Source organism: Podarcis bocagei (genome assembly GCF_964188305.1).
Source record: "Podarcis bocagei genome assembly, chromosome: 3".
In the NCBI taxonomy this organism is placed as follows: domain Eukaryota; kingdom Metazoa; phylum Chordata; class Lepidosauria; order Squamata; family Lacertidae; genus Podarcis; species Podarcis bocagei.
In genome coordinates, this window is record NC_138127.1 from 17,160,080 (window position 1) to 17,177,147 (window position 17,068).

The 17,068-nt window shown below is 43.8% G+C and overlaps 1 long non-coding RNA gene across 1 annotated transcript; it reads right to left on the minus strand.

The window, feature by feature from the left end:
• Positions 1 to 15,520: 15,520 nt before the first annotated feature.
• LOC308583102 lies at positions 15,521 to 16,363 on the minus strand. The gene is made up of 2 exons (XR_014006057.1): positions 15,882 to 16,363; positions 15,521 to 15,710 (listed from the first exon to the last, which is right to left on the minus strand). It is a non-coding gene; the product is annotated as an uncharacterized lncRNA (long non-coding RNA).
• Between the last annotated feature and the right edge of the window lie 705 nt (positions 16,364 to 17,068).

The window sequence follows — 17,068 nt, forward strand, 5'->3', positions numbered from 1 at the left end:
AGAGTTAGATTTTGGACCAGGCCCGGTATATGAGGTTGGATCAGGCATGGGGTAATGAGTTCAATGTAGATTTTCATCAGGTGATCTTTAGAATTAAAAATCAACAGGAACTGTGTTTATCTGAATCATATTTTGCCTATGACCATTCTCAGATTAGCCAATAGGGATTTTGGACCTTGACTTCCTGCATTTAGGATTGGTATTCTGGTCAGCCTGTTTAGTACCAATTCTGATTCCGGAATGTACATTTGAATATAACAAAAAAATTACAATAGCTATCCCATTGACTTTGGTAGGGATTACTCCTAAGGAAGCCCGCACATGGTGGCAGTCTGTTTACTTGGGAGCATGGCATGGGCATAGCCAAGGTGGGGCAGCTGCCCCCCATCAAGTAAAACAATAGAAATACAGTCTTACCTTGGATCCTGAACTCCGCAAACCTGGAAGTGAGTGTTCCGGTTTGCCGATGTTCTTTGGAACCCGAACATCCGACAGGGCTTCTGATTGGTTGCAGGAGCTTTCTGAAGCCAATTGGAAGCTGCACTTTGGTTTCCCAGCGTTTTGGAAGTCGAAAGGACTTCCGGAACGGATTCTGTTCAACTTCCGACTGACCAATCATGCTGATTCTGCCCCTCCCTTAACAAAAGTCCTGCCCCACCCTTAACAAAAATCCTGGCCATGCCCATGGAACATGGCCTGTAAAGCTCATAGTATTTACTGCACATGATTAGAACTCTAGGTCAGGATCAAGACTGCCCTGCTGAAAGGAGAGCAGTGGGAACAAGAGATTTTGAAACACAACCCCTTTCTCCTTTGGGCTTCCCACAGTAGTGTGGCTCTTGAACCTAGCATTTCAGGCATATAACAAAAAAAAAACACTTCTCACAAAGCCCAGTCGGGTTGAGAAAAGAAACTGCTTTCCTCTTAACAGTGGTGCTGTCCTCAAGATTTCTCAGTGCTTCAGTAAGAACATCTGAACTCTCCCCTATGTGCAGAGATGATCCCCACAGCAAGTTAGCCATTTGCAACTTTGCGTTGCCCACAATATAAAGCACCCAGAAGCTGTTTATTAGTAGGGCTCAACGAGACTCTACAGATTTTCAAACAGCTTGGGTAAACTGGGTGCCTTAAAACTGCAATTCTGATGAGGAAGTATGTGCTGCCAAATACAGCTTTTTGTGGGCTTTTGTATTTTGCAGTGTTTTTGTATCGCCTGAATCCAGGACATAGGCACTTCAAATTTCATCCCCCCCAATAATAATTATACTAGTTGTATATTCATTTCTAAGTTCATCTATGCTCGTTGAGTTTAAACCGGGACTTTTTTTTTGTTTGTTTACCTTTTGTTCAGGAGAATGACAGTTCATTGTAGTTGTGTGCAGTTGGAACAGCAGTGATTTTTCAGCATAATTGTGCTCTAAAGATCCTGGAATCTGTAGGCAGGTGTTGCTGTTTCAGGATAACAGCCACTGCAGCAGTGGAGGTATAAATGAACCCTGTATAATCAGCTAGGCTCTTATTCATGCTGATGTTTTTTAAATGAATACCAAGTGTTCCCCATTTTATAACTTAATATTTTTATGCTAATTATGAATGACCGGTTGAAGACATGTAGCGATGTATTCCTACTAGCAGGGCCACAATTTTGGAAGTTCCTTACCTTAAAGCAGGGTGGGGACCCTGAGGCCCTTCAGACATTAGACTACAGTTCCCATCATCCCTGGCCATTGGCCATGCTGGCTGGGGGTGATGGGAGATGGAGTCAACAACATCTGGAAGGCCACAGGTTCCCAATGCTTGTCCTGGAGCAGTGTTTCCCAAACTTTGGTCTCTAGCTGTTTTGGGACTACAACTCCCATCATCTCTAGCTAGCAAGCAGTGGTGGGAATTGTCCAAAAGCACAGCTCTGGAGACCCAAGATTGGGAAGCACAGCTCTGGAGGTTTGCCACAGTCCAAACTTCAGGGTTATCTAGAAGTCCTCTAGGATGGCATTTGATGGTTTTGGTTAAGCAGCCATAAGCATTTCATGTCATACATTTTAAAATCTGTTTGGAAAAGCACATTTTTTGCCTTTTTCTCTCCTAGGGTGAGACAGAAATCATATCAGATATACCCTGCTCTTTTTAAGAGTTGTTTCCCAAACTTGGGTCTCCAACTGTTTTTGGACTACAATTCCCATCATCTTTAGCTAGCAAGACCAGTGGTCAGGGATCATGGGAACTGCAGTCTCAAAGCAGCTGGAGACCCAAGATTTCTATCTGCAGGCTCTCTGACGGTCAGTTAGCAGACTGCAAAAGTGGGGAAACCTCCATTGACCTTCAATTCTCAATTTATTTAAGTGGGGCTTCCACTTTTGCTAAAATTCTGTCTAGGGGACTGTTCTATTAGGCCAGAGATGGAAACCCCAGACAGCATGGCCAAAGGTCCAGTGGATGGGAGCTGGGAATCCAGATGTTATGTGGAGTTGTATTAGGCCATGCACATGTCATTTTCTTGAAGGATAACTTCTTGTACTTCACTTAGAGACTCTGTTTTGCAGCATACCTGAGTAGCTCTTTGCTGATGAATTCAAACAGGGATCCAAGAGCCTGGTTGTTGTTTTTTTTAAAAAGATGCTAAAGGAGATCTCTTTTTTTAAAAAGATACTACAGATACTTCATAATATCTGCAATAAATACTCAGTGTGTCACATTTTTTCACACCAGAGGCACAATTAATAAAAGCCTTACCCTGTATAGGGCAGAAAGTTGCCCTATAGTGAGTAAGGCAATTGCGTACCCTCCAACATTTCTCCGATGAAAATAGGGATGCCCTATTCCACTATTATTATTATTATTATTATTATTATTATTATTATTATTATTATTATTATTACTCCCCTGCCCATCAGACTGGGCTTCCAACATATATGAAAACATAATAAAACATTAAAAAATTAAAAGCTTCCCTATGCAGGGCTCACTTCAGATGTCTTCTGTAGGTTGTATAGTTACTTACCTCTTTGGCTTGTGGGGGTCGCATAACTCCATACCCTCCAACATTTCTCCAATGAAAATAGGGGCAGGAAAAGCAGGGCATTCTGTGATCAAATCAGAAACCAGGGCGGTTTCTGTAAATCCAGGACTGTCCCTGGAAAATAGGCTGCAATTGCTCCATCTAGCTCAGTATTGTTTACAATGCCTTGCAGTGGTTTTCTGGGGTTTCAAATAAGGAACATTCCCAGCGCTACCCAGAGATGCTGGGGACTGAACCATTTGCATGCAAAAGAGACACTCTGCCACCAAGCTAATCAAACACTGGCCTGGGACTCTTCAGTCTCTATGAGAATAGCCTGCAACCCACTTCTAGGACTCCCAAGGGTCTTGCTCTTCCGAGCTTGATATGCTCCCGAGTACACCAAGGTGGTGTGGAGAACCCAATAATCTTGGCTTGCTGAAGGATTCAGAACATCTAAGGCTGCCGTGACAGGCCAGAACACGTCCATCTCGCACGTGTTCCTTGCAGAATAGAACCAGAACCCTGGCATCTCTTCTTAGGCTTGTTCCAGTAGCACCTCTGCCTGCACCAGAACCTGTAGTTTTGGACCACATTCCACTTGGGGGGTCCCTCTCCTCACCCCTATTTCACTTGCAATCAGGCAGAACAAACTCAGGAGGCGATTTGCGACATTTTACGAAGGACGTTCAAAGATGTGTTTGGATCAACTTAGATCATCGCACCGCAGCATAACTATTTTCTGGACCAAGCTGTGTTTAAGCTGCACGTTATTCCATTCTTCACTTCACCCCGTTACTAGGCAGTTTGTTGTCATCCCCTTCCTCTCCCATGGGACTGTATAATCATTTGTGTTTTCTACTGTTTAAGCAAACCGCATGCTGGGCTGTTATGTGAATGGTGGATTGCTTTATTGTCAGTTCAGCTTGTCTCCTCCTCCTCCTCCTCCTATTCTTCTTGTGGATATCCTGGTTTACACCTAGTCTGTAAACCTTCTGGGAAATGTCTGGTTTCTTAGTGGGCTTTATAGCGCCTATGTCTGATCCTGAATAAAGATAGCCTCCACCCCTTTTGACTGATTCCTTAATTGTCTCAGCATGATGAACTGGGCAGAAACACACTTGCCATCTGCTCTGCTCCTTAGCTAGGTGCGTTTAGGGGTGATACCTAAGAAACCACCCCCCTTTCCTCAAGGAAGAACTGAGAAAACTACTTGTGAAAGATCACACTCTGTTTCAGACAATACAAAGTGTGTGTGTGTGTGTGTGTACATCATACCCTTCAACATCTCTCCAATGAAAATATAGACATCCAAGTCATTATTATTATTATTATTATTATTCCCCGCCCATCTAACCAGGTTGCCCCAGACACCCTGGGTGGCTTCCAATATGTATAAAAACATAATAAAACATTAAACATTTAAAAACTTCCCTAGACAGGGCTGCCTTCAGATATCTTCTAAAGGTTATCTACTTATCTCCTTGGCCCGGGATGTGTGTGTGTGTGTGGCATAACTCCATAACCTCCAACATTTCTCATTTGAAAATAGGGACGTCCTACCATACCCTCCAATATTTCTCAGGTGAAAATAGGGACGTTCTAAGGAAAAGTGGGACATTCTGGGATCAAATCAGAAATGGGAACGGCCTCTGTAAATCTGGGACTGTCCCTGGAAAGTAGAGACACCTGGAAGGTCTGGCACACGTACGTGTGCATAAACCTTTGTATTACTAGTATTGTTTCTTTAAAAAAAATTTGTCCCACCTTGCAGTTGATTAAGCATAGCCAGAGTGACTCACAGAAATATGTAACTATATATTCACAAAAGCGAACAAACAAAGCAGTGAAAGAACTGGGAAGGCCCTTCTTTGATCCATAATATGTCTAGGTAGGGGTTGGTAAGATTCCTTGCTTGAAATCCTGCAAAGCCACTGTAGACACTACTGATGGTCTGACTCTGTATAAGGAAGCTTCCAATGTTCTCAATGCAGCATTCTAGAATGCAACAGGAGCAACAAAGGTACGACGTATTATGTGACAGGGGGGCAGAGACACCGACAAAGTATTTTTTATTAGAAATGTTTATGATGTTCCCCTGGTAAAGACATAAATCAATCTTCTTGTAGACTATCACTGCGATTCCAAACAGGGTAAACATGTTATTTGGAATGTGATTAAAAACGTGGCCTGTCCCAGATGATGTTCTGAATATCTCACTGCCGGAAACACCCCCACCCATCGAGTATGAAAAGTTCATGTGTGTTGTTTTGTAGTGCGTTCCATTCAAAAATGCACGTGAGGGACCAGTGGGTTTTGTGTGCTTGTTCAGGCAGCTTCAAGCAGTACCAGGAGATGGACTGCCCCTTTTGAGACGAGACCTTTTCTCAAGCAGAGCTTTCCTTGTAATTTACTTACCTATCTATTTATTTTCACGAGGAATATAGATCGGGTGGCCAGTTCTACAAAAAAGGGGATCTGCATTGTCAAGAACATGGATGGAAGAGGATGCAAATTTGCATAAAATACTGCATACGGTGCAGCAGAGATGTAAACTGAGAAACAATTTCTGTCATTTAAATAGAAGTGCAATAAATCTATACCATAAGGGGGAAGACATCAGGTGACTTGCGGGCTTGCTCAAACTGACCCGGCACTGCTCACGGTTGCTGGTCAAATTCAAGGCTTCTGATCTCCCTTTGTATGGTTCCTTATTTCAAACCAGACATGGACAGGCCAGCCCTCAAATAGATGATATTTTCAAAACAGAAGACTGTAGAGTCATACCTTGGAAGACGAACAGCTTGGCATTCGTACGTTTTGGCTCCAGAATGCCGCAAACCCGGAAGTGAGTGTTCCTGTTTCCAAACGTTTTTTGGAAGCCAAACGTCCAGCACAGCTTCCTAGTGGCTGCAGGAGCTTCCTGTAGCCAGTCGGAAGCAATGCCTTCGTTTCCGAATGTTTTGGAAGTCAAACGGACTTCTGGAATGGATTCTGTTTGGCTTCCAAGGTACGACTGTACAGTAAGACACACGACCACCTTAAATATAGAATGGTGTGGAAGCAGGGGCATTGTGTACCCAAAGTTGCCAAAAAACTTTTTAATAACTTTAACAAAATATTCCTTTCCCCCACACCCCGCCAAAAATGTATATATGTTTGGTTTCCTCTAGTGCATCCAAATCTCTGGATTGATTCCAGCCCATGTTTTACAAGTTGCGGTTGGACCTCACCAGGCAAATCATGAAGCATTTAGCTAGGCCTAATTCTGTTCTTTCCTTTTGTAGCAGCTGTTTAAAATGGGAGGGGGCTCATTTGTAGTTTGCATTTACTGCCTTTTCCTGCAGCTTCCTGCCTCTGCATCGCATCATATACCAGGGGAGTAAGATGTGTCTGTAAACATCCTGTAATATTTTCCAGTATTAAAATAATGTTGATATGCTATGTTACATTTTTCTTTCTGGAATAAGCAACATATTCAAAGCGAGAAGGTACAAAGCTGGGAGCTGGGGAGCTTGAAAGTCTAGTGAATGCAAAGGTGCTCAGGGGTAGTTTCCAGCTCAATTCTTGTGCCTAACCCTGTAAGGCTACAATCCTAGGCGGACTGGACTTGGGACAGACCCAAAGAGGCTTACTCCCAAACTAAGGCACTAACAGCCTACTGAAATTTCACTTCATGCATCTGACCCAAGTGGTCTTGAGTCCGCTAAAACCTATGCCGTAATAAATGTGTTGGCCTTTAAGCATCCACAAAATTCTCTGTTGTTTTCAGTAACAGTCTGTATGTCTTGATCCTCAAAAGAAAGTTATTTTCTGTTCATGTGATATCAGGGCATGGGCTGAGGGGGATTCAGAGGCCGTATCAAGCGTAGAAAGGAATATTTTTGTGGCTGCTAAAGATAGGTCACTCTGTGGAGATAAAGTAAGAATGTGGAGAACTATTACTTCAAAGGCTATCTTAATACTACTACATTTCCTATTAGTACTCTTAAAGTTTACATATGGAAATATTTGAATGGGCAATATTGAAAGAAAACAATATTGATATTCAACATGGTTGGAAAACCAGAAATATCTTAGGCTATGTATATCACGCATTTCAAACACATTTCAAGCACATGACTTCCCCCAGATAATCCTAGGAAGTGTAGTTTGTCAGGGTGCTGGGAATTGTAGCTCTGTGATGGTTAAATGACAGTTTCCAGTATTCTTTGGGCAAAGCCAGGTATTTTAAATGTGCTTCAAATGCATGGCGTGCACACAGCTGCAATGTCTAATTATATCAAAGGGTGTCCTAAATGTGATGCAATAAATGATTCCTTTATTTCATTCTGGGTATTTGTAGCTGAAAGTTTTGTAGGATAGAAAAAACAGCACGTGCGCACACACGTAATAACAGAAAATCGATAGGGTTTGTAATTTAATGTTTGGTCGGAAGTATAGATGAGAATATCAAGTAACCAAGAGCAGTGAGCTATGACGAGATTTCCTTTACAAAGTAAGACCTCCAATTGTCTGCATCTCAGACCTCCTATTTCCTCAGAGTAACCCAAAGATATGGTATACGGCATTATGCTTTCTTTCAGGGTTTCTACAATTTGAGGGGGGCGGGCAGGGAGGATGCTCTCCTTACAATAATAGGGAAATTGAGACCTCTAGCAAGTTTGCAGAGAAATGCTTGCAGGAGAAGTTGTATACAGTGGTGCCCCGCAAGGCGAATGCCTCGAAAGACGAAAAACTCGCTAGACGAAAGGGTTTTTCGGTTTTGCGTTGCTTCGCTAGACGAATTTCCCTATGGGCTTGCTTCGCAAGACGAAAACGTCTTGCGCTTTTTTCTTAAAGCCGCTTGAAGAGGCGCAGTTGCGACGGACCGTGCTTCGCAAGACGAAAAGCATCGCAAGACGAAAAGACTCGCGGAACGAATTCTTTTCGTCTTGCGAGGCACCACTGTACTTTTAATGATGATTTCACTTAATCATTTGTGACCAATGTTTTCACAAACGCTTTATAGAACATTCTGGGATCTAATCAGAAACTGGGACGGCTTCTGTAAATCTGGGACTGTCTCTGGAAAACAGGGGCACTTGGAGGGTCTGGCATTTTAAAAATCACTGGAGAGGAAGATGTTATTCATTCCTGTAGGCTAGCTATAGGCCTTCACTGTAGAGCAGTCTATACATTGTATGTGTGTATATGGGAATAAATAAATGCTGGTATCTACTAGAATGGTTGCAGGTTTCTGACTTTTTTGTAGTGAGAAGAAAGAGTCCTCTAGATCTGGCTCAGGGACTGCATCACTCCATTCCCTCCATCATTTCTCCGATGAAAATAGGGACAGGGTGGTGCTGTGGGTTAAACCACAGAGCCTAGGACTTGCCAATCAGAAGGTCGAGGTTCAAATCCCCGCAACGGGGTGAGCTCCCGTTGCTCAATCCCAGCTCCTGCCCACCTAGCAGCTCGAAAGCACGTCAAAGTGCAAGTAGATAAATAGGTACCGCTCCGGCAGGAAGGTAAACAGCGTTTCCGTGCGCTGCTCTGGTTCGCCAGAAGCGGCTTAGTCATGCTGGCCACATTACCTTGGCCAATGAAGCGAGATGAGTGCTGCAACCCAAGAGTCAGTCACGACTGGACCTAATGGTCAGGGCTCCCTTTACATTTAAGGAAAAGCAGGACATTCCAGGATCAACTCAGAAACCTTCTGTAAATCCAGAACTGTCCCTGGAAAATAGGGACCCTGGGGGGTTGTAGTAGCCAATTAGAAAAGTTTCTGAAGTCGGCAATGGGTGCCCGAGGGCACTGAAAGCAGGACAAGTAGACAGTTTCCATTCCCTGTTCTCTGAATCAGTAATTCCCATTTGCTGGATGAATCCACCACTCTATAATTGTGATCTCAGAGAGACACAGTGCAAGGTTTATTTCCCACCTCCTCTCTTTGCCATTTTATCCACAGTAAAGTTAAAGGGCCCCTGACGGTTAAATCCAGTCAAATTTGACTATGGGGTGCGGTGCTCATCTCCGCTTCCCAGCTGAGGGTGCCGACGTTTGTCCGCAGACAGGTTTCCAGGTCATGTGGCCAGCATGACTAAGCTGCTTCTGGCGCAATGGAACACCGTGACCAAAGCCAGAGCACACAGAAACAGTTTACCTTCCTGCCATAGCGGTGGCTATTTATCTACTTGTGCTGGTGTGCTTTCAAACTGCTAGGTTGGCAAAAGCTGGGACAGAGCAATGGGAGCTCAGCCTGTCGCGCAGATTTGAACCGCTCACCTTACGATCGGCAAGCCCAAGAGGCTCAGTGGCACTAATAGAGTCATCATTTTAATTTAGGGAGTAGGGATGAAGTGCAACAACAGATAGGTGTACAATTAACTGGTATTCAGGAAAGAGTTCTGTCCTTGCACCCAGGCTGGCTGAGAACGAGAGAGGGTTGAGATGTTCTGGGAGTCAGTATTAATTGTGTTATTTTGTACAATGTCAGCTGGAGAGACTTCTAGTAGCTGACTCAGAAAATCAGATAGATAGGTAAGTTTCAATGAAATCCAAAAACCTAATGTGGCCCAGGTCTAAAAAGTTGAGGGAACTTTGCTCTGAGATTGGCTTGCTAGCATCTTCTTATCCCCCCCCCCCCCCCGATGGCTGTCTAGCGGGTGATTCGTCGATAAACAAAACTAGTTAGAACAAGTACTGTGGGTGGAGGATGAATGGTTGGGGAAGTGATCTGCATCCCTAGTTATGCAGCCCAGCTATGTGCGGGCATTTGTAGGCATTTAGTCCGCAGGGCTTCTGAAAGGATATAAATAAACAAGTTGTTAACAGTATCAGCAGTCTCTGATGTCTACCCGCCCAATGGCCTGTAATACTTCGAATAGCTAACTCCGGCTATGTAGCATACATTGATATTTTTTCGGAGGGTGTTGGATGCATGAGAAATGTCAGCTCTGCCTCTATTTAAAGCTCTGAATCATATCTGAAGCAGTGAATCATTTAGAGAAAGTTCAACCAAATAATTTAATATCGCTCAATATCCATTTTGATTCAGAGTGGTGTGGATCTCCTATTTTTATCAAGGAAAAAATAAAAATTATAGCAATTTATGATGAAGTGGGGGAAATGGTTTCTTTTATTGGTTTTGGTTACGAATTTCTTTTAATTAAAAAGGGTATTATATTTCTTCTTCTTCTTTTTCCTCCTCTTCCTCCTCCTCCTTCCTCTTCTTGTGATTACAGGGTCTTTTTTTCAATTCTGCTATCAATTTTTAGCCAAGAAAATTACCGCAATTAATTTTATGGCACCCAAATCACTCTTGTTTTGTTTTTGTTTTTTTAACGTCAACTTTATTTCCATAAAATAAAATTCATTATTTAAAGAATTTTATAAGCATTTTTTAATTTGACTTAGGTTCATATAGGTACATTCAAAATTTCTGATTTGTAGTCCAAAGTGTCTGTATGGAAGCAGTTTGATTGCACTCAACTGCTGAGGTCTAGTCTGTATGTATATATGCTTTGGCAATTGAAGCCCATTTTCGTTCCCATTGTGGTAATGGTAACCTATGGTCGCTGCATTCAAGTTCAACACAATGTCTACTAGACACATTGATACCTTGGGACCTTCTGCGTGCACCACAAATGCTTAGCCACTGAGCTATATCCCTTCCCCAAGAGAGAGACCCCTTCCACTATCTGGGATCCGACTTCGGTCAAGATGGCGACCAGGCAGCTAGCTCTGAAGCAATGTAGAAACGCAATTTTCACTGAGTTTAATTGAGTTTTAATGGGTTTTAATTTCTTTTAAAACAATTATTTTATCAACAACTTATGTTTTGGAGCTGTAATGCCAACTGCAATTAAGTTTTAATGAACTCTACCGTGCTATCGGATGTTGTAGCGTTTTCGCAGTGAAGGCAAGCCACTGGGCGCATAAATCTCAAAGGTGCTGGCTGGTGCTGTGAGAGATAAGGAAGCTGTTTCTCTCCCTTTTTCTCTCTCCCCTGCTGACTTTGAACTGTAGATAGTACACAGCTGACTGTTATCGTACGCCTACAAAGTACAAGCCTGTTCAATTGACTGCCTGCTTGTTTGGGAGTAGGGAGAGGTATATAAGATACTGTATTTACTCGAATGTAATGTATACACCCTTTTTGGCCAAATTACATCTCAAAAATTAGGGTGCGCATTAGATTGGACGTCACACTAGATTTGATTGCAAACTTGAAAAGCACCGCTGATATAGCAGATACTTTTCTGGTTTCCAGCTTCTGAAAACTGAGGAGCGCATTAGATTCGACGGTTCATTAGATTCACGTAAATATGCTACTTTGTAATGGTGGTCACCCATCTTCAGTCGCAGCGTTTGCAAGTGAATAGAGCCTGCTTGAGTGGTCAGCAGAGACTACCTAGAATCACCATGAGTGGCTATTACTTGTATGCTATGAGTCATGCGCCATGCTTTGCAACTCTTGTTGATCTCACAATTGGCTCTATTGAAAATAAGGCTGTGTAGAGTTTGATTAATGACTCCATGGCGAATTTGAATCCACTCTTTTGGGCCAAGAGAAGCAAATTCAGGAACAACTGGTTTCTCCCGTTTCCAGAAGACTCCAGTTAAGGAGATTGAGCATTAGATGAAAGTCACAAAATCGCTTTCCCACCTCTTCCCCAATTTGGATATGCAGATTGTTTAGGGTTATCAAAAACTACCGAGGCTTTAAATATCACATTGCCGGGGTAAGATGGGGCTTATCCGCAAATTTCCTCATCAGATACACATTGAGCCGAAAGAACTGATTTCCCAGCACCTGTCCTCCAGTTAAGATATATCATGTGATGTGTAAAAAATATGCTCCTTACTTGTCTGTTGCAAAAGTAGCACTGTTCACCCAATTGACATTAAAATTAGTCAAAACAAACAAATGAAAACTAGAAAGGACCCTGGAGATCAAAGATAAGCAGCATGCTGCCTTGGGAGACAGGTGTAGACGGCTTCTCACCTGCATTTTGATTTCTGCTTTGAAAGAGGTCGAAATTCATAGGTTGTGAAAGAGAAAGAGTGCTTCCTCATCTTCTAGTCTCCAGCCCTCAAAATTGCAAATCAGTTAGGATAATGCAAAGAGCACTTCTTCTTCTCATCTTGCTAGATCTTGGGCTGACTCAACTTTCTAAAATGGCACACATTCCCCCAAAAAACCTACAGTATGTAATCCTTTGGGCAAATGTCCAATAATACATTTAGAAGCAATAGTACTAAAAAGATGCTTCTTGCAGAATTGGCAAAAGAAACTGCAGCACCTCAAATGAAGACAAGTGCTTTCAATATGCAGGAGGGTCAAGAAACGTCTGCTCTAAAGAGATCAGAACCAAAGCTGGAAACATCCTAGGAGGCTTCTAGGCGTGAGAGCCGTCCGATTGCTGCTTCTGAAGAAACCAGTGAACCTGGATCTCGGGGTACCTCAACTTCTAGAATTGCAAACACTCCCCAAAAGAAACTACGCATTCATTTAGCCAAAGGTCCAATACCAATAGCTGCCATCAGTACTAAAGAGAGGTTTCGTGCAGAATTGCAAGAAGAAACAGCAGCACCCCAAATCAAGACAATTGCTGCAATATATAGGAGAATCAGGAAGAATCTGCTCCAAAGAGATCAGAACCAAAGTGTACTGAACTGGCAGGGCAATGGAGAAGAGGAAGAGGTTGCCAGCGAGGGCTGTAGCCGGGATGCACCTGGGCAAGCCGGGGATGGGAAAGCGAGGCTGGTGCAGGAAGTACTCTTGGGTTGATGGAGGGTGATGAGGGGATGGGGGTTAGTGCACAGGAACCAGAGCAGCAGGACCCATTGCCCGAGCCAGAGGGGGCCCTCCCTCCACAAACACAGCGGGCTCTGAGCCATAGGAAGCAATGGGTGGGGCACTCCAGGAGGCTGGGGCAAGCCACTCATGGTGAGTCCACCTCACTAGTTGGCCAGGTGGGGCTCATTAGCTGTTGGGAGGAGGGGTGTGAATACTCAGCTGGATCAGGCTTGGAACAGGTGAGGGTCACATGCCTCATCAAGCCCAGGTGCTGCCATCAGCAGACAAACTATAAAAGGGAAGCAGAGCTGTGTCTGCTCAACTGCCCATGTTGATGGACCTCAGTTTGGATGCTCTAGGATCTCCGTGGGACTGTGCTTCCTTTGGAGTTTGGGCACATGGATTAACCCAAGGACGAGGGACTTGACATAGTGACTTAGGTATGCCAGGGGTTCAGGACACAAAACATCTCTTGGAGGTTTCTAGGCATGGGAGCTGTCGGATTGCTGCTTCTGAAGAAACAACTGAACCTGGGTTGTCAATGTGAAAGAGTACTCAGCCATCTTCTAGTCTCCAGCCTCCAAAATCGCAAATGGATCAGGATAATGCAAAGGACGCCTCTTCTTCTTGTCTTACTAGATCTCGGGCTGCCTCAACTTCTAAAATTGTTCTCCCAAACAACCTATGTAGTCCTTTAGCCAAAGCTCCAATAGTACCTTTAGAATCAACAGTAGCAGTCTGTACTCATGAGGAGCTTCACGCAGAACTGCAAAAGGAAGCAGCGGCACCCCAAATGAAGACAAGTGCTTACAATATGCAGGAGGGTCAGGAAGAGTCCACTATAAAGAGATCAGAACCAAAGGTGGAAGCGATCTAGGAGGTTTCTAGGCATGAGAGATGTCAAATTGTTGTTTCTGAAGAAACTGCTGAACTTGGGCCAAATATAACTCCAGATAGATGCTCTTGGGGAAGAAAAAAATGGTTAGAGAACCGAAAACAAGAGGCAGAACAAAAACAGATCTCAAGGAGGAAGGAAAGCAGAACTTGGGAGACGAAGTTGGAGAGAGAGGATCTCCTTTCCAAACTGGTACAGGCTTGAGAGATGGAACAAAGAAGAGGTTGTGAGAGGACCACAAGGCGAAGGAGGAGATGTATCCCAAGGCAGAAAGAGCCCACCTGAGTTTTGAGGTTGGCCCAGCTGAATTTTGAAGCTGGAAGTTCTTGAAGGGCTATTCCACAACACTGTGTTACTTTTTCTCTGTAATTTGTTTTTTGGGATGTCTACATCTTCTTGTATAATAATAATGATGATGATGATGATGATGATGATGAAATGATTTGACTTGCAGAAGCTTCTGAGGCTTGGTAGAGCTTCTAAGGTTTCTTCCATGTGCTCAGGTTGTATTCACCTCTGTACTGTTTTATTTTTCTCTTCCATTCCCTTATAGACAGGAAGGGGGGGGGCGGGACCTCACATGAACTGAATATGCCTCATTCTGCTGTATTTTCAGCCTGTGATGAAACTTTATTTTCCACCTTAAAATGGTGAGATTAACAGTAGCATATCCAATTCCATGGATGGAATGTGAAGCCCAGACATATTTCTACACATCCAGCCCTGCAGCCTTAACCACATATAACACTCTCATTGATGTTTTGAGGCTTGCAGGAGACCAGGGTGCAATTAGGGAGGAGAGCTTTATGCATGTGGGGGTAAGGCAAGTCCATTTTAGACTTTCCCCCCTCCATAAACACACCTTTCTTACTTCAGGCTGTTTTTCCTTACCACCTGAGAAACTGAAGATGGGAAAGACTCATTCAAATTTCTGTGCACTGACTGCACATTATTTTACCTTCCATGAATTTTCTGTGCACTTTTCTGAGGTAGGTTTAAATTTTCAATGTCTACAGGCAGTTCATAAAATCGTAAAGGACAGCACCAAAAGTACTGCTGGATTTCCTACTTTCCTAACCCCCCCAAAATCCTTTGATGGTGATTGGTTTTTTTTGTTTTGTTTTTCTCTAAAGTAGATATATTGAGCACTTTAAGTGCACAAATCCAAATTTCCACTTAAATCCCTCCCACAACATAAAGCCTGGAGGCAACCTATGGTTTACCACAGGCATAGGCAAACTCGGCCCTCCAGATGTTTTGGGACTACAACTCCCTAGCTAGCAGGACCAGTGGTCAGGGATGATGGGAATTGTAGTCCCAAAACATCTGGAGGGCCGAGTTTGCCTGTGCCTGGTTTACCAGCTTCAGAACAAAGCCAATGAAATCAACATTAAACCATGATTTCAATATTGGGGCTTGTTCTGAAGCTAGCAACCATAGCTTCCCAGTTTGGGCAAACTGAGAAACTGTGGTTAGTTAAAGAATTTCTAGCTTGTTTGCTCACACCACAAAGGGAGAGCCGATGGGGCTGGGTTATGTAGGCAAAATACCTAATTGAACAGGCTCAATTTCCCTCATTCATTGGAATCCGAAATTCAGGATAAGAGCAGAACCAATCGCACAAGTTTCAGGCTGAGACATGGACATTTTTCTAAAGCTATGTCATTGAACCCATAACAGGGATGCTTCATGTCTCAGCCTGTTATCTCTGGTACGTCTTCTGAATCGGAATGGGTGTGAGAAGGCGACATCTCCTGGAAGTCCTCTCGCTGTATTAAGTTCTCTAGCACATGGCCACAAAAGTGTAATATTTTAAAAACTGCAACATTGATTATTCCATCTGATGTATGGATTGACTGATTTTTATTTCAACGGAGCTGCTGGAGAAATACCCTGCTAGATATTTGCTAGAGAAGCAGCCTTCCAGCAAGATGTCCTCTTCCAACCATCTCGTAACCACGGACACCCGCGTTTTCTTTCGCCCTCGCCGGCGTCACCAATAGAATGAGAATGCAACGTTCGCGGGAGCCTTTGTACTAGAAAAGGAAATGGCAGCAGACCCCCTTGACAATGAGCTCCAGTTCCAACCGAGCACAGCCTGCCCCATAAAACCCCCACACAGAAGCTCCTCCAGTTCCCCGCGTTACTCATTATGCATCCCCGGTGATCGTGCCGCCGATGCGGAAGGGGCAACTGTGAAGGCTCACATTGATTCCCCTTTTCATAGGAGAGGAGATTGTTGGCGGAAGATCACTGCTAGCAGTCCCTTGCGACAGATTTTTTTCCAACGCGTTGCAGGCAGGTTGGCCGGCTGCCTGACAATCGGCTGTTGAGTGACATATTTTGGGCAGAGCCGTGGCAAAATGGGAGCCATGTGGCTGATGTTAGTAAACATTATCCCGCACAGACTCGCAGGACACCGTCAGCAGCGGGAGGGTGAATGGCTGGCAGGCTGCGTGAACTGGACACACAGGCAGCTAAGCACTACCTAGGAGACGCAAGCCAAGGCCTACAATCTAGCAGCTGCTGCGGTTGCCAGGGCAACTAGAGACGAGGGAACAATGAGCTGGAAATCCAGCATGCAAGCTTTTATTGAAAGGTTTCCCCGCTACCCAGCCCAAGCAAGGTCACACTCCCCAACCCCCCCCCCACGTTAAAAAAACGTTTTCGAGTGGCGGCAGCTCGCTGTTGTTGTTTTGGTTATTGTTGCTGCATGGATCAATAGAGATATAGATATAAAGCACAAGGAGCAATAGTGTACATAGACATTTCCTTTCCAAAGAACGGTGTGCGCAATTGGCGACGTGCTTTTGCTCCGTGTGTGGACTATACAAATGATAGGCGCACATACAGATTTCCTGCCTTTATATCCATTCCATCATAGTAGGGTGAAGAAAACATGCACGGCGAAAAATAAGAATGAAATTCACCTGAGAGGATACGTTTTCAAGCAGGAAAACAAAACGATCCTCTTCCTCTCAACCCCCCCCCGGGGGGGGGGGAATTACCCCTCGCTTCTCCTTCACACCCCAAGTACTAGGCATACAAATCAACCTAACCATGCAAAATATAGTCTTATTACTTAAAAAATGTAGTCTGTAACAGAAAACGCACAGGGTTTTTCAAAATTCATGTTTCGCTCTAGTTATTTTCCCTGCATTTTTCAGTGTATTAGCACCTTGTTTCCAAATTAAGATCAGTTTGGCTGCTCTTTAAATTACTGTAGTAAAATCATTTCACAGGGGACCAGGTATTCTGCCATTTCACTTACAAACCTAGCTAATAAACTCCCTCCAGATTTTTTGGGTTACAGTGGGCCCTAGCCAGGGTTGGAAGAAAGCTAACGTTTGTTTGCCTGAACCATTAACCAACCGTGCCAAAAACAAACAGGTAG